This window comes from Argopecten irradians, chromosome 6 (assembly GCF_041381155.1).
Source record: "Argopecten irradians isolate NY chromosome 6, Ai_NY, whole genome shotgun sequence".
Taxonomy (NCBI): domain Eukaryota; kingdom Metazoa; phylum Mollusca; class Bivalvia; order Pectinida; family Pectinidae; genus Argopecten; species Argopecten irradians.
This window is the reverse complement of record NC_091139.1, coordinates 46,146,676-46,172,043: the sequence shown is the minus strand read 5'-3', so window position 1 is coordinate 46,172,043 and position 25,368 is coordinate 46,146,676. Positions and strand designations below refer to the sequence as shown.

The following is a 25,368-nucleotide window of genomic DNA, read 5'->3' as shown; positions in this document are numbered from 1 at the left end:
TCCAATTCAACTAGATATAATGTGCATATGCTTGAAAAAGAGTGATTTATGCTATTCATGTGCCTATGGAATACCATAGAATACATTGCTTATAACCAGTTATCAATTTTTTCTACATGGTATGTTCAATTTTGTCTAAAACTTCTTCGATTTTCGTTTTAAACACCTTTGATCAACATCCCTCTAATTTCACCAGAAACATTTTGTGAGGTCTCCACCTTTAAGTACCTTGAGTACTTGATTAATATTTATTATGCTATAACAGTGCTATAGCAAGGATTTATCTATGTCCTTGGTAATAGCAATGGGATATTGGCCAAGTGGTTATTTAAAATGTTTCTACACATTAATATAATTATAAAATAATAAATATATAATTACCTCTAGTCCTCTTGTACCTCTAGATTTAAATCCCATGTGGGGTAGTTGCTAGTATTTTATACACAAAAACAAAATAACACATGTACAGTACTATGTAGAATACAAATTTTATCAAGTTTTGATCTAGACCCCTAAAACGTCTAAAAATGGTATATGGACACTCTGGTGGATCCATATTGATACAAAACTGTAATTAATTCTCAGATCCCTGTAGGGTGGATATAGTGTTAGTGATAGTAAACCCTGAAGTATCTAGGATGTTTTTTTTGTTGTATATATATTATGACAGTTTTTCTTCTTATTCACAATGTCGGTTATCATAATTCCATTGTCTTGACAATTACAATAATCTTGAGACACATGTTTACATACTGGTATATGTCTTGAACTGGATACAAGCTCTAATTAAAATATATTAGAATTATGAATAAAAACTTTATAATTTAAGTTATCAGACATGTCTGATTCTAACTAGGAGGAGTGTCAGAAGTGTAAGCTGAGGAATTCTTACATCTTCTGGTCTGATGGCTAGTCTGAGATGCCATAGTGAAATAATCTATATACCATAGGTAGATGTAAATGTCATATGAACTGTACATTTTAAAGATGTCATGGTCTTAGATAGATGTCATTATCACCTGACCTCCATATACATGTATGTAACATCACCACATGACACAGTTTCTTGTTATATGACCTATATATATATATATATATATAATGCCATTGTGATACGACCCATTCCATTTTTTTGTCACATGACCTATATAAATATCACATGACTTAGAGATCTTATTGTCACCCATTGTTGATTACTGAGTTGTGATATAAACTTGTACAGGTGACCTTGGTAGGTAAACATCCTAGTCACCTTTCAATTTCATCGTCATGACATGTATAATCAAGTAAAAATTTAATCTTGAAATGTAGAAGAAAGTTTTAACACTAAGCCATACTTACAACATATGATGACAAAGAACTATGAACAGGTGTATTTGTACAGACTTTAATTTCTGTATTTCTGATGTATATTGACGTGGTCGTTCAGTAACACAGTAACAGGTGTCTTTATCAACAAATCAAACCAATATCACACAAGTGGCAATTTATCTTAATAAATATAAATAAACATTGACATATAGCTGTACATACATGTTATGGCTAGTGATTGTATCAGTACAACTTTCTGTAGGAGATTTATCTTCTGTATCACATGTAGATACTAATCATTGCAACAAATCTAAACACATCAAATAAACATTATTTGACGCTCAGTCTAGAAAAAAAAACTAAGCTAGGCATTATAAAAAATTACAATGAAAATAACAAATCTATAGCAAATATTGGATAAAAAATTCCAATTTTTCATTAACAGCATCAGATTTCCACACACTTTTATTAAAAATCATAATAGCCATAACTGGGCAAAAATTTTGACATGTTATTCTTTCTTCAGTAATCTATTAAAAAACATCAGGTTTAATGAACTGAGCAGTAAAGATCATTCAAATAGACTTACAAACATGTATGAATATTTGTTACAACACAAATTTTATGCATCATACAATTCTTGTTTTTTTATTCCTTGTGTATTTTTATCTAAGAAATCCCTTTACAATTTTAAAAACTAATAACACGTACTGTAAAAATTATACTCATTTCACTGCACAGTAGTTCTTCAAATTACAACACATACAACTTTAACCCATGTACAAACACAGTACATTGCATCAGAAATTCCTCAGTTTTGTTGTTCTATATTAAGGTCAACAATACTGTCCTGTTAACACCAGTGGAAGAATCTTGGTATTCTGTTTTTGCATATTACAGAGTTGTCTGCCCTTGAGGGTAGGAATTGATTTTGATGTCATGTGTTTGCGAGTGTACTTTCAGTCAAAATGATGTGAATTGCGCCCACAAAACCTTGATGTCACAATGGATACCTAACCACAAGGGAGATAATATGCAGAGACAGAATATAATACTTGTCACATTGTTACCCTGTTATAACAGGTATCACACATATCTATATAACATAGCGATGACTAGGCTGACTAACAAACACATCAATAAAACAAGAATCTATCATATTAATTATCACACTAATTCAATTAATGCCTTCAACAAACTTATTTATCAATATTTGAACGGACTGAAATACTGAGAAACAGAAAACATGTCAATAACAAGTCTCAAGCAAGATGAACGCTATTTTTAATCATTATGTAATTTACTTTCAGATATTCATCAGAATGTGATTATATGATTCATGTGATATTTTACTAGGATGTTTTAATGAGTATGGATATCACTTAATATATATACTCTGGTATTCGCTATAATTAGCAGCCCTCCTGGAGGAAGTGAAGTTATATAAACGCCACCCCCCATCCCATGGATTTAACAATATTTTACAAATGTGTGATGCTTATAATATTTGCATTGTATCCAATGGATGTATATCAAAGGTAAGAAGGTATATCTATGTTGACTACAACAGATTAATGATCCATGAGTACAGAAAATGTTAGATATAAGCTGACTTTTTAGAGGTTATTCACACATTTCAATGGTTCCCTAATAAGCACTCCCTTTGTTATATTTTTAAGCGCCCTGGGTGCTAAGTTGTATTTTTTTTTCATATCTGCATCATGTGTTTTACATGACAAAAGACACACATTATCAGAGAACAGAACCATTTGAGGTAGTTCCACAACACTTATGTCATGGCAGCTTTTATGAAATCTGAGGATAAATAAGGCGAGGTGACAAAGAAGTGACGCTGCTCATGTATCACGACAGTCTAACACCATTCTCCTGAACCTCTGAGCAGAAGTAGGTCGTTGTGACTTGGCAGATGACGGTGGTGTTGGAAGCATATTGGTACTGGGAGATAAGTCTGTAATGTTACCTGAGGCCATATCTACTGACACAAGTTTGGCCCGAGCCGGACTCAACTCTCTGTGCCTCACCTTCATTCTACCTGCGGCACTTTTGGCGGAACCTTCGCGAGGATCAGCACAGTAATGTTTATCAGTTGACACGGTGTTGTCTCCCTTATCTGTCACACTGTCTACCTTAAGTACTGAATGTGAGGCCTTCATCGGCCCTTGTCTAGACCCCGGAGAAGTCTCCAGTTTTTTATTAGCACTATACCCTCCGTCTTTAGTCTTTAGAAGGGACTGGTCAGTCCTAGTACCCTTTGGGCTGTTAGGACTACCTAGACTGCCAGGGACCTCGGACACAGTGGTACCTATGGAGGGAGATCTGACGTCCTGGGCTATGGGCAGGGCCCGTCTGTGGAAATAACAAAACACAACTATTAAAACAGTAATAATACAGACGACTTGTTATAAACAACCTCCATCTAACTTCATCCTACTTTATAAGAAACATGGTAGATATAAATAACAAAGTAAATCAAAAAGGTTGGGCTGACATTGTACCAAATTTATATCAGTCGAGGAGTTTGGCACAGTTATTTTGAAATCCTATAAGTAATTTGTACAGTACATAGTAAATCATGTGGAATTTGTTATAAATTCGTATATGTACTAGGAAGATTGGGAATTGACAATTCAGTTCAAGAAAGGTAACCCAGAAAACAGTTCTGCATAATATATTTACAAGTGACAAGAGGGTGAAGCCCCTTTATGGGTCAGTCATACACATGGGTACAATATATTTACAAGTGAAAAGAGGGTGCAGCCCCTTTATGGGTCAGTCATACACATGGGTACAATATATTTACAAGTGAAAAGAGGGTGAAGCCCCTTTATGGGTCAGTAATACATGGGTACAATATATTTACAAGTGACAAGAGGGTGCAGTCCCTTTATGGGTCAGTCATACACATGGGTACAATATATTTACAAGTGAAAAGAGGGTGCAGCCCTTTTATGGGTCAGTAATACACATGGGTACAATATATTTACAAGTGACAAGAGGGTGAAGCCCCTTTATGGGTCAGTAATACATGGGTACAATATATTTACAAGTGACAAGAGGGTGAAGCCCCTTTATGGGTCAGTAATACACATGGGTACAATATATTTACAAGTGACAAGAGGGTGAAGCCCCTTTATGGGTCAGTAATACACATGGGTACAATATATTTACAAGTGACAAGAGGGTGCAGCCCCTTTATGGGTCAGTCATACACATGGGTACAATATATTTACAAGTGACAAGAGGGTGCAGCCCCTTTATGGGTCAGTAATACACATGGGTACAATATATTTACAAGTGACAAGAGGGTGAAGCCCCTTTATGGGTCAGTCATACACATGGGTACAATATATTTACAAGTGACAAGAGGGTGAAGCCCCTTTATGGGTCAGTCATACACATGGGTACAATATATTTACAAGTGACAAGAGGGTGAAGCCCCTTTATGGGTCAGTCATACACATGGGTACAATATATTTACAAGTGACAAGAGGGTGAAGCCCCTTTATGGGTCAGTAATACACATGGGTACAATATATTTACAAGTGACAAGAGGGTGCAAGCCCCTTTATGGGTCAGTCATACACATGGGTACAATATATTTACAAGTGACAAGAGGGTGGCAGTCATGATAGAATTAACAACACAGTATACAAACCTAGCTGCTTGAGGAGCGAAGGCAGATTTGACTTGAGGGGTTCTCCTTGGTAGTCCATCCACCAATAATGATTTCTCCATTTTAGATCGTTCTTGTTGTAAATCTGTAAACATCAACATTTCATGTTGTACATTAATCTAACAAAAGACTCAGATTCAATGTATTTTGCAACATTCAGAAAGATAGATAAAAAACATACCTTAGATTATCAGACTCAATGTCTGTGGTTTCATTGAAGTATTGTGATTAAATTAAGCCACCAAAATTCAGCTGATTGATCATGAACCACATATAAATGAGAAAAAAAATCAGTACATGTACATAACCAAGTCAAATGTATGTCATCAATAGGTATAAAATTACATATTTCCTTATGTTCCTAAAATTCAAATTATAAAATAAAACCTTAAGTTGACTCTCATACAATACGAATTCTGATTAAGCTTGTGACCTGCTATAGTGGGCTCCTGGAGAAGGTGCCCTGAACCTCGGCTCGGTAGGTAGCCTCGTCATCTAGACAGTCCTGTAGGAACTTGATGTCCTTCAGTAACGTTCTTGTTTCCTCCTCTAGTGTGCATCTGCACAACAAATTAATAATCAGGGAAATTTAACCTAATATAGACCTGTGAAATTGGGTGATTTACAGACAATTTGTCCTATTACTTTTACTGTTACACTTTCAATACTGAGTACACTAATCATGTCATACAAAAAGGGGTACAATATATTTACAAGTGACAAGAGGGTGAAGCCCCTTTATGGGTCAGTAATACACATGGGTACAATATATTACAAGTGACAAGAGGGTGAAGCCCCTTTATGGGTCAGTCATACACAAGGGTACAATATATTTACAAGTGACAAGAGGGTGAAGCCCCTTTATGGGTCAGTCATACACATGGGTACAATATATTTACAAGTGACAAGAGGGTGAAGCCACTTGGGATACTTATGGGTCAGTCATACACATGGGTACAATATATTTACAAGTGACAAGAGGGTGCAGCCCCTTTATGGGTCAGTCAATACACATGGGTACAATATATTTACAAGTGACAAGAGGGTGAAGCCCCTTTATGGGTCAGTCACTACACATGGGTACAATATATTTTACAAGTGACAAGAGGGTGAAGCCCCTTTATGTACAACTCCACTAAGTAACACTAACACTACAACTCTACTAAGTAATCTAACACTACAACTCCACTAAGTAACCTTACAACACTCAACTCCACTAAGTAATCTTACTAACACTACAACTCCACTAAGTAATCTTACTAATTACTACAACTCCACTAAGTAACCTTACTAACACTACAACTCCACTAAGTAACCTTACTAACACTACAACTCCACTAAGTAACTTACTAACACTACAACTCCACTAAGTAACCTTACTACACTACAACTCCACTAATCAACTACCACTAAGTAAACTAACACTTACTAACACTACAACAACTCCACTAAGTAACCTTACTAAACACTACAAACTCAACTCCACTAAGTAATCCTTACTAACACTACAACTCCACTAAGTAATCTTACTAACACTACTACAACAACTCCACTAAGTAACCTTACTAACACTACAACTCCACTAAGTAATCTTACTAACACTACAACTCCACTAAGTAACCTTACTAACACTACAACAACTCCACTAAGTAACCTTACTAACACTACAACTCCACTAAGTAACCTTACTAACACTACAACTCCACTAAGTAACCTTACTAACACTACAACTCCACTAAGTAACCTTACTAACACTACAACTCCACTAAGTAACTTACTAACACTACAACTCCACTAAGTAACTTACTAACACTACAACTCCACTAAGTAACCTTACTAACACTACAACTCCACTAAGTAACCTTACTAACACTACAACTCCACTAAGTAACCTTACTAACACTACAACTCCACTAAGTAACCTTACTAACACTACAACTCCACTAAGTAACCTTACTAACACTACAACTCCACTAAGTAACCTTACTAACACTACAACTCCACTAAGTAACCTTACTAACACTACAACTCCACTAAGTAACCTTACTAACACTACAACTCCCACTAACATAACTCTACTAACAACATACAACTCCACTAAGTAATCCTTACTAACACTACAACTCCACTAAGTAACCTTACTAACACTACAACTCCACTAAGTAACCTTACTAACACTACAACTCCACTAAGTAACCTTACTAACACTACAACTCCACTAAGTAACCTTACTAACACTACAACTCCACTAAGTAACCTTACTAACACTACAACTCCACTAAGTAACCTTACTAACACTACAACCCACTACAACTCAACACTACAACTCCACTAAGTAACCTTACTAACACTACAACTCCACTAAGTAACCTTACTAACACTACAACTCCACTAAGTAACCTTACTAACACTACAACTCCACTAAGTAACCTTACTAACACTACAACTCCACTAAGTAACCTTACTAACACTACAACTCCACTAAGTAACCTTACTAACACTACAACTCCACTAAGTAACCTTACTAACACTACAACTCCACTAAGTAACCTTACTAACACTACAACTCCACTAAGTAACCTTACTAACACTACAACTCCACTAAGTAACCTTACTAACACTACAACTCCACTAAGTAACCTTACTAACACTACAACTCCACTAAGTAACCTTACTAACACTACAACTCCACTAAGTAACCTTACTAACACTACAACTCCACTAAGTAACCTTACTAACACTACAACTCCACTAAGTAACTTTACTAACACTACAACTCCACTAAGTAATCTTACTAACACTACAACTCCACTAAGTAATCTTACTAACACTACAACTCCACTAAGTAACCTTACTAACACTACAACTCCACTAAGTAACCTTACTAACACTACAACTCCACTAAGTAACCTTACTAACACTACAACTCCACTAAGTAACCTTACTAACACTACAACTCCACTAAGTAACCTTACTAACACTACAACTCCACTAAGTAACCTTACTAACACTACAACTCCACTAAGTAACCTTACTAACACTACAACTCCACTAAGTAACCTTACTAACACTACAACTCCACTAAGTAACCTTACTAACACTACAACTCCACTAAGTAACCTTACTAACACTACAACTCCACTAAGTAACCTTACTAAACACTACAACTCCACTAAGTAACCTTACTAACACTACAACTCCACTAAGTAACCTTACTAACACTACAACTCCACTAAGTAACCTTACTAACACTACAACTCCACTAAGTAACCTTACTAACACTACAACTCCACTAAGTAACCTTACTAACACTACTACAACTCCACTAAGTAACCTTACTAACACTACAACTCCACTAAGTAACCTTACTAACACTACACTCACTACAACTCCACTAAGTAACCTTACTAACACTACAACTCCACTAAGTAACCTTACTAACACTACAACTCCACTAAGTAACCTTACTAACACTACAACTCCACTAAGTAACCTTACTAACACTACAACTCCACTAAGTAACCTTACTAACACTACAACTCCACTAAGTAACCTTACTAAACACTACAACTCCACTAAGTAACCTTACTAACACTACAACTCCACTAAGTAACCTTACTAACACTACAACTCCACTAAGTAACCTTACTAACACTACAACTCCACTAAGTAACCTTACTAACACTACAACTCCACTAAGTAACCTTACTAACACTACAACTCCACTAAGTAACCTTACTAACACTACAACTCCACTAAGTAACCTTACTAACACTACAACTCCACTAAGTAACCTTACTAACACTACAACTCCACTAAGTAACCTTACTAACACTACAACTCCACTAAGTAACCTTACTAACACTACAACTCCACTAAGTAACCTTACTAACACTACAACTCCACTAAGTAACCTTACTAACACTACAACTCCACTAAGTAACCTTACTAACACTAACAACTCCACTAAGTAACCTTACTAACACTACAACTCCACTAAGTAACCTTACTAACACTACAACTCCACTAAGTAACCTTACTAACACTACAACTCCACTAAGTAGTACTAACCTTACTAAACTAACACACAACTCCACTAAGTAACCTTACTAACACTACAACTCCACTAAGTAACCTTACTAACACTACAACTCCACTAAGTAACCTTACTAACACTACAACTCCACTAAGTAACCTTACTAACACTACAACTCCACTAAGTAACCTTACTAACACTACAACTCCACTAAGTAACCTTACTAACACTACAACTCCACTAAGTAACCTTACTAACACTACAACTCCACTAAGTAACTTACTAACACTACAACTCCACTAAGTAACCTTACTAACACTACAACTCCACTAAGTAACCTTACTAACACTACAACTCCACTAAGTAACCTTACTAACACTACAACTCCACTAAGTAACCTTACTAACACTACAACTCCACTAAGTAACCTTACTAACACTACAACTCCACTAAGTAACCTTACTAACACTACAACTCCACTAAGTAACCTTACTAACACTACAACTCCACTAAGTAACCTTACTAACACTACAACTCCACTAAGTAACCTTACTAACACTACAACTCCACTAAGTAACCTTACTAACACTACAACTCCACTAAGTAACCTTACTAACACTACAACTCCACTAAGTAACCTTACTAACACTACAACTCCACTAAGTAACCTTACTAACACTACAACTCCACTAAGTAACCTTACTAACACTACAACTCCACTAAGTAACCTTACTAACACTACAACTCCACTAAGTAACAACCCACTAAGTAACACTACAACAACTCCACTAAGTAACCTTACTAACACTACAACTCCACTAAGTAACCTTACTAACACTACAACTCCACTAAGTAACCTTACTAACACTACAACTCCACTAAGTAACCTTACTAACACTACAACTCCACTAAGTAACCTTACTAACACTACAACTCCACTAAGTAACCTTACTAACACTACAACTCCACTAAGTAACCTTACTAACACTACAACTCCACTAAGTAACCTTACTAACACTACAACTCCACTAAGTAACCTTACTAACACTACAACTCCACTAAGTAACCTTACTAACACTACAACTCCACTAAGTAACCTTACTAACACTACAACTCCACTAAGTAACCTTACTAACACTACAACTCCACTAAGTAACCTTACTAACACTACAACTCCACTAAGTAACCTTACTAACACTACAACTCCACTAAGTAACCTTACTAACACTACAACTCCACTAAGTAACCTTACTAACACTACAACTCCACTAAGTAACCTTACTAACACTACAACTCCACTAAGTAACCTTACTAACACTACAACTCCACTAAGTAACCTTACTAACACTACAACTCCACTAAGTAACTTTACTAACACTACAACTCCACTAAGTAACCTTACTAACACTACAACTCCACTAAGTAACCTTACTAACACTACAACTCCACTAAGTAACCTTACTAACACTACAACTCCACTAAGTAACCTTACTAACACTACAACTCCACTAAGTAACCTTACTAACACTACAACTCCACTAAGTAACCTTACTAACACTACAACTCCACTAAGTAACCTTTACTAACACTACAACTCCACTAAGTAACCTTACTAACACTACAACTCCACTAAGTAACCTTACTAACACTACAACTCCACTAAGTAACCTTACTAACACTACAACTCCACTAAGTAACCTTACTAACACTACAACTCCACTAAGTAACCTTACTAACACTACAACTCCACTAAGTAACCTTACTAACACTACAACTCCACTAAGTAACCTTACTAACACTACAACTCCACTAAGTAACCTTACTAACACTACAACTCCACTAAGTAACCTTACTAACACTACAACTCCACTAAGTAACCTTACTAACACTACAACTCCACTAAGTAACCTTACTAACACTACAACTCCACTAAGTAACCTTACTAACACTAAACTTACCACTAAGTAACCTTACTAACACTACAACTCCACTAAGTAACCTTACTAACACTACAACTCCACTAAGTAACCTTACTAACACTACAACTCCACTAAGTAACCTTACTAACACTACAACTCCACTAAGTAACCTTACTAACACTACAACTCCACTAAGTAACCTTACTAACACTACAACTCCACTAAGTAACCTTACTAACACTACAACTCCACTAAGTAACCTTACTAACACTACAACTCCACTAAGTAACCTTACTAACACTACAACTCCACTAAGTAACCTTACTAACACTACAACTCCACTAAGTAACCTTACTAACACTACAACTCCACTAAGTAACCTTACTAACACTACAACTCCACTAAGTAACCTTACTAACACTACAACTCCACTAAGTAACCTTACTAACACTACAACTCCACTAAGTAACCTTACTAACACTACAACTCCACTAAGTAACCTTACTAACACTACAACTCCACTAAGTAACCTTACTAACACTACAACTCCACTAAGTAACCTTACTAACACTACAACTCCACTAAGTAACCTTACTAACACTACAACTCCACTAAGTAACCTTACTAATACTACAACTCCACTAAGTAACCTTACTAACACTACAACTCCACTAAGTAACCTTACTAACACTACAACTCCACTAAGTAATCTTACTAACACTACAACTCCACTAAGTAACCTTACTAACACTACAACTCCACTAAGTAACCTTACTAACACTACAACTCCACTAAGTAACCTTACTAACACTACAACTCCACTGAGTAACCTTACTAACACTACAACTCCACTAAGTAACCTTACTAACACTACAACTCCACTAAGTAATCTTACTAACACTACAACTCCACTAAGTAATCCTTACTAACACTACAACTCTCACTAAGTAACCTTACTAACACTACAACTCCACTAAGTAACCTTACTAACACTACAACTCCACTAAGTAACCTTACTAACACTACAACTCCACTAAGTAACCTTACTAACACTACAACTCCACTAAGTAACCTTACTAACACTACAACTCCACTAAGTAACCTTACTAACACTACAACTCCACTAAGTAACCTTACTAACACTACAACTCCACTAAGTAACCTTACTAACACTACAACTCCACTAAGTAACCTTACTAACACTACAACTCCACTAAGTAACCTTACTAACACTACAACTCCACTAAGTAACCTTACTAACACTACAACTCCACTAAGTAACCTTACTAACACTACAACTCCACTAAGTAACCTTACTAACACTACAACTCCACTAAGTAACCTTACTAACACTACAACTCCACTAAGTAACCTTACTAACACTACAACTCCACTAAGTAACCTTACTAACACTACAACTCCACTAAGTAACCTTACTAACACTACAACTCCACTAAGTAACCTTACTAACACTACAACTCCACTAAGTAACCTTACTAACACTACAACTCCACTAAGTAACCTTACTAACACTACAACTCCACTAAGTAACCTTACTAACACTACAACTCCACTAAGTAACCTTACTAACACTACAACTCCACTAAGTAACCTTACTAACACTACAACTCCACTAAGTAACCTTACTAACACTACAACTCCACTAAGTAACCTTACTAACACTACAACTCCACTAAGTAACCTTACTAACACTACAACTCCACTAAGTAACCTTACTAACACTACAACCCACTAAGTAACCTAACACTACAACTCCACTAAGTAACCTTTACTAACACTACAACTCCACTAAGTAACCTTACTAACACTACAACTCCACTAAGTAACCTTACTAACACTACAACTCCACTAAGTAACCTTACTAACACTACAACTCCACTAAGTAACCTTACTAACACTACAACTCCACTAAGTAACCTTACTAACACTACAACTCCACTAAGTAACCTTACTAACACTACAACTCCACTAAGTAACCTTACTAACACTACAACTCCACTAAGTAACCTTACTAACACTACAACTCCACTAAGTAACCTTACTAACACTACAACTCCACTAAGTAACCTTACTAACACTACAACTCCACTAAGTAACTTACTAACACTAAGTAACTCTAACACTACAACTCCACTAAGTAACCTTACTAACACTACAACTCCACTAAGTAACCTTACTAACACTACAACTCCACTAAGTAACCTTACTAACACTACAACTCCACTAAGTAACCTTACTAACACTACAACTCCACTAAGTAACCTTACTAACACTACAACTCCACTAAGTAACCTTACTAACACTAACTACTACTACAACTCCACTAAGTAACCTTACTAACACTACAACTCCACTAAGTAACCTTACTAACACTACAACTCCACTAAGTAACCTTACTAACACTACAACTCCACTAAGTAACCTTACTAACACTACAACTCCACTAAGTAACCTTACTAACACTACAACTCCACTAAGTAACCTTACTAACACTACAACTCCACTAAGTAACCTTACTAACACTACAACTCCACTAAGTAACCTTACTAACACTACAACTCCACTAAGTAACCTTACTAACACTACAACTCCACTAAGTAACCTTACTAACACTACAACTCCACTAAGTAACCTTACTAACACTACAACTCCACTAAGTAACCTTACTAACACTACAACTCCACTAAGTAATCTTTACTAACACTACAACTCCACTAAGTAACACTAACACTACAACTCCACTAAGTAACCTTACTAACACTACAACTCCACTAAGTAACCTTACTAACACTACAACTCCACTAAGTAACCTTACTAACACTACAACTCCACTAAGTAACCTTACTAACACTACAACTCCACTAAGTAACCTTACTAACACTACAACTCCACTAAGTAACCTTACTAACACTACAACTCCACTAAGTAACCTTACTAACACTACAACTCCACTAAGTAACCTTACTAACACTACAACTCCACTAAGTAACCTTACTAACACTACAACTCCACTAAGTAACCTTACTAACACTACAACTCCACTAAGTAACCTTACTAACACTACAACTCCACTAAGTAACCTTACTAACACTACAACTCCACTAAGTAACCTTACTAACACTACAACTCCACTAAGTAACCTTACTAACACTACAACTCCACTAAGTAACCTTACTAACACTACAACTCCACTAAGTAACCTTACTAACACTACAACTCCACTAAGTAATTTTACTAACACTACAACTCCACTAAGTAACCTTACTAACACTACAACTCCACTAAGTAACCTTACTAACACTACAACTCCACTAAGTAACCTTACTAACACTACAACTCCACTAAGTAACTTTACTAACACTACAACTCCACTAAGTAACCTTACTAACACTACAACTCCACTAAGTAACTTACTAACACTACAACTCCACTAAGTAACCTTACTAACACTACAACTCCACTAAGTAACCTTACTAACACTACAACTCCACTAAGTAACTTTACTAACACTACAACTCCACTAAGTAACTTTACTAACACTACAACTCCACTAAGTAACTTTACTAACACTACAACTCCACTAAGTAACCTTACTAACACTACAACTCCACTAAGTAACTTTACTAACACTACAACTCCACTAAGTAACCTTACTAACACTACAACTCCACTAAGTAATCTTACTAACACTACAACTCCACTAAGTAATCTTACTAACACTACAACTCCACTAAGTAACTTTACTAACACTACAACTCCACTAAGTAACCTTACTAACACTACAACTCCACTAAGTAATCTTACTAACACTACAACTCCACTAAGTAACTTTACTAACACTACAACTCCACTAAGTCTGTACCATAATGACATGTTTATTCATTTGATAATTTGTTATGAAATTGTTAAGTATTGACCATAATGACATGTTTATTCATTTGATAAATTTGTTATGAAATTGTTAAGTATTGACCATAATGACATGTTTATTCATTTGATAATTTGTTATGAAATTGTTAAGTATTGACCATAATGACATGTTTATTCATTTGATAATTTGTTATGAAATTGTTAAGTATTGAGCTGTAAATGCCATCTGGACAATAACAAATCCTATCAGTCTCCCATAATTTCCAACTGAAAGCAGTTCAAAACTGAAGTTGACCTTTAAAATATTTTCATTTCTTCTTTATTTGTCCCAAAGAGTATGTTAATACCAAACTCTCCTATTTTCCATATTTCCAGATTTTCTGATATGTAAATTTAAGTTGTACAAGATTACTGATTCATTCTGATCACCTAACTGTTTATATGCAAAATATAAAGTTAAGAGATTTAGGATCTATTTTAATGAACTTCATATTTTTGGATAATTAATCAAAAACTAATGTTAAATGCAGTAAATAATTTTCATTGAACCTGCATAATGTTATAAATTAGTATCTACCTTAAATCTTGTACAACTTCATCAAACTGTAGAAAGTTGAGTTTATCGTTCATTGAATCAATTTCTTCACTCAATGTAGATGCAGCAGACAATCTGAAAAGAATACAAGATTACTTGTAATATAATTAATACAGCATTTAACTATTATTATAAGATGTTTAGAATAAATTACATATCTTTTCCATTTCATATATACTATGTATGATATTGTAGTACCTTGTGGTATTGGATAGAGCCCTGCAAAAAGAATTTCTTAAGATTAGAGCCAAAGGCAAAATGAAGGTCATAGTGACCTGATTCTGATATAGGGCACACTACTTCACTTAGATGTATCCAGGCATCAACTTTAAAGTTCCAGTAACTTATAATATCATATAGACAATACTATGCAGACAAAATTTTCTTTTATCGAAATCAAATGTCAAAATATTAGTCACTGATTGGTGCCTGATATACTCTTTCATCTTGGTGGACCATGATATGCATACTAAGAATAAAATTCTAATGCCTTAAAATTTAAATGAGATCATGTTAGCCTGGACAAGTGTGTAAGAAGCATACGATAACACAGAATAATTTTACAAATATAAAGTCAGTTGCATAATACTACTAATAACTTAAAGTCAGTTCTGTAATGTAGTACCTGTCGCTTCCTGTGGGTGTCATGATCATCGGCGTCTCTGAACCATCCCTTGAACGAGCAGTCCCAGGTCTGGACCTACACCGTGAACCTGAACCTAAACAGCAAATCACAGAATTTGTCTAATGCAGAAATGGAACAAATAATCTCCACTGATTTTGTTAAAATTCCATGTTGTTTTAACATCATTGTTAAGCATGTTGATCATTTTTCATTATGTCATACTTATAAACCTTAGTTGTCACTCTAGCAATCTTATTTTTCAATTCATTATGATCAATTTTGATACATTGGATGAGAATTAAAATTGATCATAAGAGAATGAAATAGCTGGTCAGTACTGTGATTGAGCACTGTCACCTGCAACAGAAGGATTAAAAAACCTTATAAAGTGAAGTCATGGGTATTAAGAGGATCAATTAATCTGAGAGAGAGGACTTGTAGTTTCAGATACCTAGTTTTTTGTGTTTATTTTTTTTTTTTTTTTTGGTAAAAGTAAACAAAACATTAAAACTTACGGGCAGTGTCCATAGCATAATCAATGATTTCTGCATTGTGTTTGGCTTCAAGTAATCTTTCTGGGTTGCTGAAAGTTAGAAATTACAAGTGATGAGACATGTCACCAAAAATGCAGAAGCTTAGTATTGTATACTACATATTGCCTATCAATATGCCAGACATGTTAACCTTTGGAGACCAAAAAGAGGTAGATTTTTGACTCAAAAGCGGTAGCATTGCACGCGGCATTTTTTCGCGGCGCGTCAGAGATATATAAATATCAATAATATGCAAAATAATTACAAAAACATATTTTGTTAACAAATTTGGTTTTAACTTTGATTATCACCATAGGCGTTGGTGGCTCATTTTGCATTTTTTAATGTTAATTAAGGCTTACATTACATTTAGAAGATGAAAAATGCCAATAAAAATATTGTATACTTTTATTTTTCCCCCACTTTTTTTGTAATACATACTGGACTCATTTTCTTTTAATTTATGCAAGAAAAAATACAAATATTTGTTTCTAAAATTTACACAAATATTCTAGAGAAATAATCCCCTTGCAAAAAAAAAAAATTTTTTTTTTAGTAAAATCCTGAAAATTTATACGAATCCGGCTCCTCTATTAGAATCGCCCCATTTCCAAAATGGCGGCCATTACGATTGCAAAGTTTGTGACTTTCAGCAGACACTATACGCCTATTTTACATCAAAAACGTGAGTAAATCATTTCAATTATAGGTAGTGTTTGGTTTTGAAATGATGCTAACTAATTTTAGGCACAAAATTTATTGAAAGGCCAGATGATTGCTACCTTAGGTAGGCCTATGTAACGTAATACACATCGTTACACTCAAACATGTGAAATAAGTACAATACAATACAATTTGTATTGTATTGTATTGTATTGTATTGTATTGTATTGTATTGTATTGTATTGTATTGTATTGTGAAATAAGTGACACCATCAAGCCAAGTTGGAACTAGCCCCAGGCTGTTAATTAGCACCATGCAGTGGGTGTTGGTCAGGGAGTGTTCACACCTCCTTTGTTTACTTAATTATCAAGCCAGTCCCCCTAAGCTGTCTGGTATGCATATTGAAGCCGCCATGGCAGCCCCAACCGTCTAAATAAATTTCAGAAATCGGAAGAAAAATTTTTTAAGAAAATGTTTTGCAGAAATCGGAATATTTGGATAGTAAAGCGGTAGGCGGAATATCAGCTTCAAAAGCGGTAGACTTCCGCCTGAATCGGTAGGGTTAACATGTCTGAATATGCATAAGCAAAGCACACAAATTTGAAATGTCCACCTACACTCCATTATTTTTGGCTTTCTCTCTGATGTTTTCCACAAAGAAGTTGATTTCCTGTATGAGACGATCGCGGAGTCCTGGTGGTTCCGGTAACTTGACTCGCTGATTGTCATTGGTCTCGTCTCTATAGTCCCTCCATATCTCAAGTAAAACATCTATCTGTGAAAGTAAGGATTTAGATAGGATTCGTCAAACTAAAGCATTATCCTTCAATCAGAAAATTAATAGTATTTTAATCATATATATCACAGTCACCTTGGATCTCATCACCATACCATATAGAAACAATAAAATTAAGATGGTTATTGGTTGATACTTTGACATTGATATCAGATATATCAGGTAATACTGGTAGATAACTAATTGATACCAGGATATTTGATTATCATTCCATTAGCCTATCATACTACCAAGTATCTTTTTTCACTTTTGTTCTTTCATACTAGAGTTCATTAACCAACACCCAATATAAAGTTTTGTACCTTTATTTTTTATGGAAAGAGATCCTTACGTTAAAAGTATGATAACATAAAACTCATATATGTCAAATAAAATGGATGTAGATCAAATATTTCAGTTTGAAAAATGATCATTTAAATGTTAGTCAAAATCTCAATTATGTCTACCTCCTGGTGTAGCTCCAAGCTTTGGTCAACCATGGACTCTCCCAGCAGATTTTTGATTTCATCCTGCTCATGTTTGGGGACATGTTGTTCCACAAGTTGCCACAGAGAAATGGGTGGATTATAACCCTGGAGATCAAAAGGTGGTTCATCCATTTCGCTATATGGCCATTCTACAATGCTGTTAGACAGATAAATAAATTAGTGATACTGTAACTTTCAATAATAAAGTTCACGGTAATCACAGATGCAATAACTCGTATATAAATTGACAAGCATATAGTGTTTGGAAGTCCAGTGTTTACAACCGATAATGTGTATGGTCATTGACAGTTTTATAACCAAATAACATGACTTAATGCTTGAAAAGTGCCACATTGTGTTAAACCCCTAACATTGTTGAAGAAAGATACAATATGTACTGTACTGAGCAGGGTAAAGTACATTTCCTCCTCTCCTATTACACTTATCAAGGATTTATAGGGAGAAGGATTCATCACTGTCTCTTTACACTACTAAACAACACACAAGACCCCTATGAACCAGGAATAAAAACTTTTTTCTCAACAAACACTTGTCTTATCATGTCAAATGAAACACCAATGTAAAACTTAATGAATTTCATGATGTCTTATCCTTGCTTAGGGACGAAAGATTTAGTTGAAATGTCGTAACTTTTCAATAAAAAACCCCACAAAATTTCATGTAATGACAGCCAGCTTCAGAGAGTAAGACGGTAACCCTAGCACCTACAAGCTAATCGAAGGTTGCACCAGCGGATATCAAAGGAAAATTTGTTGTCACCCAATGTCATGGTATTTATCTAAGACCCCGAGCGTCTTATCCTTCTCATCTACGTCCTTGCACTACTGGCAGGCGACCATTTCTCGCCGAGTACCAATTCTCGCCATCTGTTAGAAGACACCACCATGTTTATTTCCACAAAAAATGTCTCAAAATTCGTCCGTCTGTGATCATAGAAATACATATGCGATGGCGAGAATTGGTACTCAGCGAGAACTGGTCGCTTGCCAGTACTGTATCAAAAAATAAGGTTAAATTATCATAGGTTATACAATTTAAGATACCTACATATGTATCTACAAAAAAAGTACCTAACATTCTAGAAAGGTATGTCTAAAATAATTCGTTCAGTATGTAGCTTGTAAGAGTCTGCAACTCTGCATATAGGACCAAATGCACTCAGTCATGTGCTCGTCTAGTCAAAGGTTTTTTTCATGCCTACTCAGTAGTTGAAACTAACCGAGGGAAGTCCCAGATTATTATCCCCCGGTAAAACCAGTGAAAGTCCGTCGAATCATAACTTTTCTATAACAAGCAGTTCACAGAAAACATACAAAATCACTGTGACATAAAACAATCAAAACTTTCATTAAAAGCAACTTTTGCTAAAATGAACTGAAAGTGAATATTCTTGTTGTCATGTTGTTAGGGAAACCAAAGCAGACGATGTCGGGTTCCAGCGGCTGGCTTAAATCAAACAAGTCTTTTAACCATATATCAAAACAATAGCTTACATGGCAAAACAGTGATGGTTTTGTCACGACTTCGTCTCCATTCTATTGGTACATCCCAGCGAGTTATTCTTATTTATTGAACAGCAAACACTGTCAAAAGGTAAACGCCATCTTGAAATTCCTGTGCCGCATAAAGAAAATGACTACGTTAAATATACCCTAGTCGTATTTAACATTTACTTGTAATTAAAGGTAAATATTTTGTTAAAAGCAACAATTGAAATAAACGAAAAACGAATTGAAAATAACGATAGTTCTTGAAAATCTTTAAAGCCAATGTAATTTATACAAATTAACGGAACTTAAAATATGGGTATGAAAATATATTGACACCAAGTACCTGTTGGAAGAACGATAACTCTTGTAACAGGTAAATATTAGGTTGCACGCTACAATTTATAGTCAAAACATAATTTAAACACAGTGCTAGATGAATTTAATTCAAACTGTTAATTCTACGTTAGGGATTAATACGGAATAATTAAATCTAATACTTAACAATCGAAAATTAATTAAGATTATAAATAAGAACCATTTATTATTTTTATCAGTCTTTTGAAAATAGCCTTTAAATTCATTTACACAGGGAATGTTACAAGAGATGTGTTATATACATACTAACCTGGTTAAATCATAGTGTGAAATATTTGGTCAGTGTCTTCTTCTTTCAATATAACCAGATTTTCTTGACAAAGAAGATTACCTAGAGTGCGTTGGGAATGCAGAATTTAAAACTTGTTTCTTTTTGTTATTTTTTAAATATATATATATGTAAAACTATATACAAGGTAGGAAGTAAATAGTGGAGAGATGTGAGAACGGCTAGTGTCAGCTGATCTCAGAATTGTCAGCTGATCTCGGAATGAATCTACAGTAGGAGTGTCAACAATCATGTTTCTCAAAAAGTACTGTAGGGTCCTCTTTCTATGTTATGTAGGGCCTCTTTCTATGTTATGTAGGGCCTCTTTCTATGTTATGTAGGGCCTCTTTCTATGTTATGTAGGGCCTCTTTCTATGTTATGTAGGGCCTCTTTCTATGTTATGTTGGGCCTCTTTCTATGTTATGTAGGGCCTCTTTCTATGTTATGTAGGGCCTCTTTCTATGTTATGTAGGGCCTCTTTCTATGTTATGTAGGGCCTCTTTCTATGTTATGTAGGGCCTCTTTCTATGTTATGTAGGGCCTCTTTCTATGTTATGTAGGGCCTCTTTCTATGTTATGTAGGGCCTCTTTCTATGTTATGTAGGGCCTCTTTCTATGTTATGTAGGGCCTCTTTCTATGTTATGTAGGGCCTCTTTCTATGTTATGTAGGGCCTCTTTCTATGTTATGTAGGGCCTCTTTCTATGTTTTATGTAGGGCCTCTTTCTATGTTATGTAGGGCCTCTTTCTATGTTATGTAGGGCCTCTTTCTATGTTATGTAGGGCCTCTTTCTATGTTATGTAGGCCTCTTTCTATGTTATGTAGGCCTCTTTCTATGTTAGTAGGCCTCTTTCTATGTTATGTAGGGCCTCTTTCTATGTTATGTAGGCCTCTTTCTATGTTATGTAGGGCCTCTTTCTATTTATGTAGGGCCTTTCTATTCTATGTTATGTAGGCCTCTTTCTATGTTATGTAGGGCCTCTTTCTATGTTATGTAGGACCTCTTTCTATGTTATGTAGGGCCTCTTTCTATGTTATGTAGGGCCTCTTTCTATGTTATGTAGGGCCTCTTTCTATGTTATGTAGGGCCTCTTTCTATGTTATGTAGGGCCTCTTTCTATGTTATGTAGGGCCTCTTTCTATGTTATGTAGGGCCTCTTTCTATGTTATGTAGGACCTCTTTCTATGTTATGTAGGACCTCTTTCTATGTTATGTAAAGGGCCTCTTTCTATGTTATGTAAAGGGCCTCTTTCTATGTTATGTAGGGCCTCTTTCTATGTTATGTAGGGCCTCTTTCTATGTTATGTAGGGCCTCTTTCTATGTTATGTAGGACCTCTTTCTATGTTATGTAGGGCCTCTTTCTATGTTATGTAGGGCCGCTTTCTTTTCTATGTTATGTAGGACCTCTTTCTATGTTATGTAGGGCCTCTTTCTATGTTATGTTGGGCCTCTTTCTATGTTATGTAGGGCCTCTTTCTATGTTATGTAGGGCCTCTTTCTATGTTATGTAGGGCCTCTTTCTCTCTTTCTATGTTATGTAGGGCCTCTTTCTATGTTATGTAGGTTTGGGCCTCTTTCTATGTTATGTAGGGCCTCTTTCTATGTTATGTAGGGCCTCTTTCTATGTTATGTAGGCCTCTTTCTATGTTATGTAGGGCCTCTTTCTATGTTATGTAGGGCCTCTTTCTATGTTATGTAGGCCTCTTTCTATGTTATGTAGGGCCTCTTTCTATGTTATGTAGGGCCTCTTTCTATGTTATGTAGGGCCTCTTTCTATGTTATGTAGGGCCTCTTTCTATGTTATGTAGGGCCTCTTTCTATGTTATGTAGGGCCTCTTTCTATGTTATGTAGGGCCTCTTTCTATGTTATGTAGGGCCTCTTTCTATGTTATGTAGGGCCTCTTTCTATGTTATGTAGGGCCTCTTTCTATGTTATGTAGGGCCTCTTTCTATGTTATGTAGGGCCTCTTTCTATGTTATGTAGGGCCTCTTTCTATGTTATGTAGGGCCTCTTTCTATGTTATGTAGGGCCTCTTTCTATGTTATGTAGGGCCTCTTTCTATGTTATGTAGGGCCTCTTTCTATGTTATGTAGGGCCTCTTTCTATGTTATGTAGGGCCTCTTTCTATGTTATGTAGGGCCTCTTTCTATGTTATGTAGGGCCTCTTTCTATGTTATGTAGGGCCTCTTTCTATGTTATGTAGGGCCTCTTTCTATGTTATGTAGGGCCTCTTTCTATGTTATGTAGGGCCTCTTTCTATGTTATGTAGGGCCTCTTTCTATGTTATGTAGGGCCTCTTTCTATGTTATGTAGGGCCTCTTTCTATGTTATGTAGGGCCTCTTTCTATGTTATGTAGGGCCTCTTTCTATGTTATGTAGGGCCTCTTTCTATGTTATGTAGGGCCTCTTTCTATGTTATGTAGGACCTCTTTCTATGTTATGTAGGGCCTCTTTCTATGTTATGTAGGGCCTCTTTCTATGTTATGTAGGGCCTCTTTCTATGTTATGTAGGGCCTCTTTCTATGTTATGTAGGGCCTCTTTCTATGTTATGTAGGGCCTCTTTCTATGTTATGTAGGGCCTCTTTCTATGTTATGTAGGGCCTCTTTCTATGTTATGTAGGGCCTCTTTCTATGTTATGTAGGGCCTCTTTCTATGTTATGTAGGGCCTCTTTCTATGTTATGTAGGGCCTCTTTCTATGTTATGTAGGGCCTCTTTCTATGTTATGTAAAGGGCCTCTTTCTATGTTATGTAGGGCCTCTTTCTATGTTATGTAGGGCCTCTTTCTATGTTATGTAGGGCCTCTTTCTATGTTATGTAGGGCCTCTTTCTATGTTATGTAGGGCCTCTTTCTATGTTATGTAGGGCCTCTTTCTATGTTATGTAGGGCCTCTTTCTATGTTATGTAGGGCCTCTTTCTATGTTATGTAGGGCCTCTCTTTCTATGTTATGTAAAGGGCCTCTTTCTATGTTATGTAGGGCCTCTTTCTATGTTATGTAGGGCCTCTTTCTATGTTATGTAGGGCCTCTTTCTATGTTATGTAGGGCCTCTTTCTATGTTATGTAAAGGGCCTCTTTCTATGTTATGTAAAGGGCCTCTTTCTATGTTATGTAGGGCCTCTTTCTATGTTATGTAGGGCCTCTTTCTATGTTATGTAGGGCCTCTTTCTATGTTATGTAGGGCCTCTTTCTATGTTATGTAGGGCCTCTTTCTATGTTATGTAGGGCCTCTTTCTATGTTATGTAGGGCCTCTTTCTATGTTATGTAGGGCCTCTTTCTATGTTATGTAGGGCCTCTTTCTATGTTATGTAGGGCCTCTTTCTATGTTATGTAGGGCCTCTTTCTATGTTATGTAGGGCCTCTTTCTATGTTATGTAGGGCCTCTTTCTATGTTTTGTCTAGGGGCCTCTTTCTATGTTATGTAGGGCCTCTTTCTATGTTATGTAGGGCCTCTTTCTATGTTATGTAGGGCCTCTTTCTATGTTATGTAGGGCCTCTTTCTATGTTATGTAGGGCCTCTTTCTATGTTATGTAGGGCCTCTCTTTCTATGTTATGTAGGGGCCTCTTTCTATGTTATGTAGGGCCTCTTTCTATGTTATGTAGGGCCTCTTTCTATGTTATGTAGGGCCTCTTTCTATGTTATGTAGGCTCTTTCTATGTTATGTAGGGCCTCTTTCTATGTTATGTAGGGCCTCTTTCTATGTTATGTAGGGCCTCTTCTCCTCTTCTATGTTATGTAGGGCCTCTTTCTATGTTATGTAGGGCCTCTTTCTATGTTATGTAGGGCCTCTTTCTATGTTATGTAGGGCCTCTTTCTATGTTATGTAGGGCCTCTTTCTATGTTATGTAGGGCCTCTTTCTATGTTATGTTGGGCCTCTTTCTATGTTATGTAGGGCCTCTTTCTATGTTATGTAAAGGGCCTCTTTCTATGTTATGTAGGGCCTCTTTCTATGTTATGTAGGGCCTCTTTCTATGTTATGTAGGGCCTCTTTCTATGTTATGTAGGGCCTCTTTCTATGTTATGTAGGGCCTCTTTCTATGTTATGTAGGGCCTCTTTCTATGTTATGTAGGGCCTCTTTCTATGTTATGTAGGGCCTCTTTCTATGTTATGTAGGGCCTCTTTCTATGTTATGTAGGGCCTCTTTCTATGTTATGTAGGGCCTCTTTCTATGTTATGTAGGGCCTCTTTCTATGTTATGTAGGGCCTCTTTCTATGTTATGTAGGGGCCTCTTTCTATGTTATGTAGGGCCTCTTTCTATGTTATGTAGGGCCTCTTTCTATGTTATGTAGGGCCTCTTTCTATGTTATGTAGGGCCTCTTTCTATGTTATGTAGGGCCTCTTTCTATGTTATGTAGGGCCTCTTTCTATGTTATGTAGGGCCTCTTTCTATGTTATGTAGGGCCTCTTTCTATGTTATGTAGGGCCTCTTTCTATGTTATGTAGGGCCTCTTTCTATGTTATGTAGGGCCTCTTTCTATGTTATGTAGGGCCTCTTTCTATGTTATGTAGGGCCTCTTTCTATGTTATGTAGGGCATCTTTCTATGTTATGTAGGGCCTCTTTCTATGTTATGTAGGGCCTCTTTCTATGTTATGTAGGGCCTCTTTCTATGTTATGTAGGGCCTCTTTCTATGTTATGTTGGGCCTCTTTCTATGTTATGTAAAGGGCCTCTT

At 36.0% G+C, this 25,368-nt stretch overlaps 1 pseudogene; it reads right to left on the bottom strand.

Moving 5' to 3' along the window:
• Window positions 1–1,373: 1,373 nt before the first annotated feature.
• Window positions 1,374–20,173, bottom strand: LOC138326071 (uncharacterized; annotated as a pseudogene).
• Window positions 20,174–25,368: the final 5,195 nt, after the last annotated feature.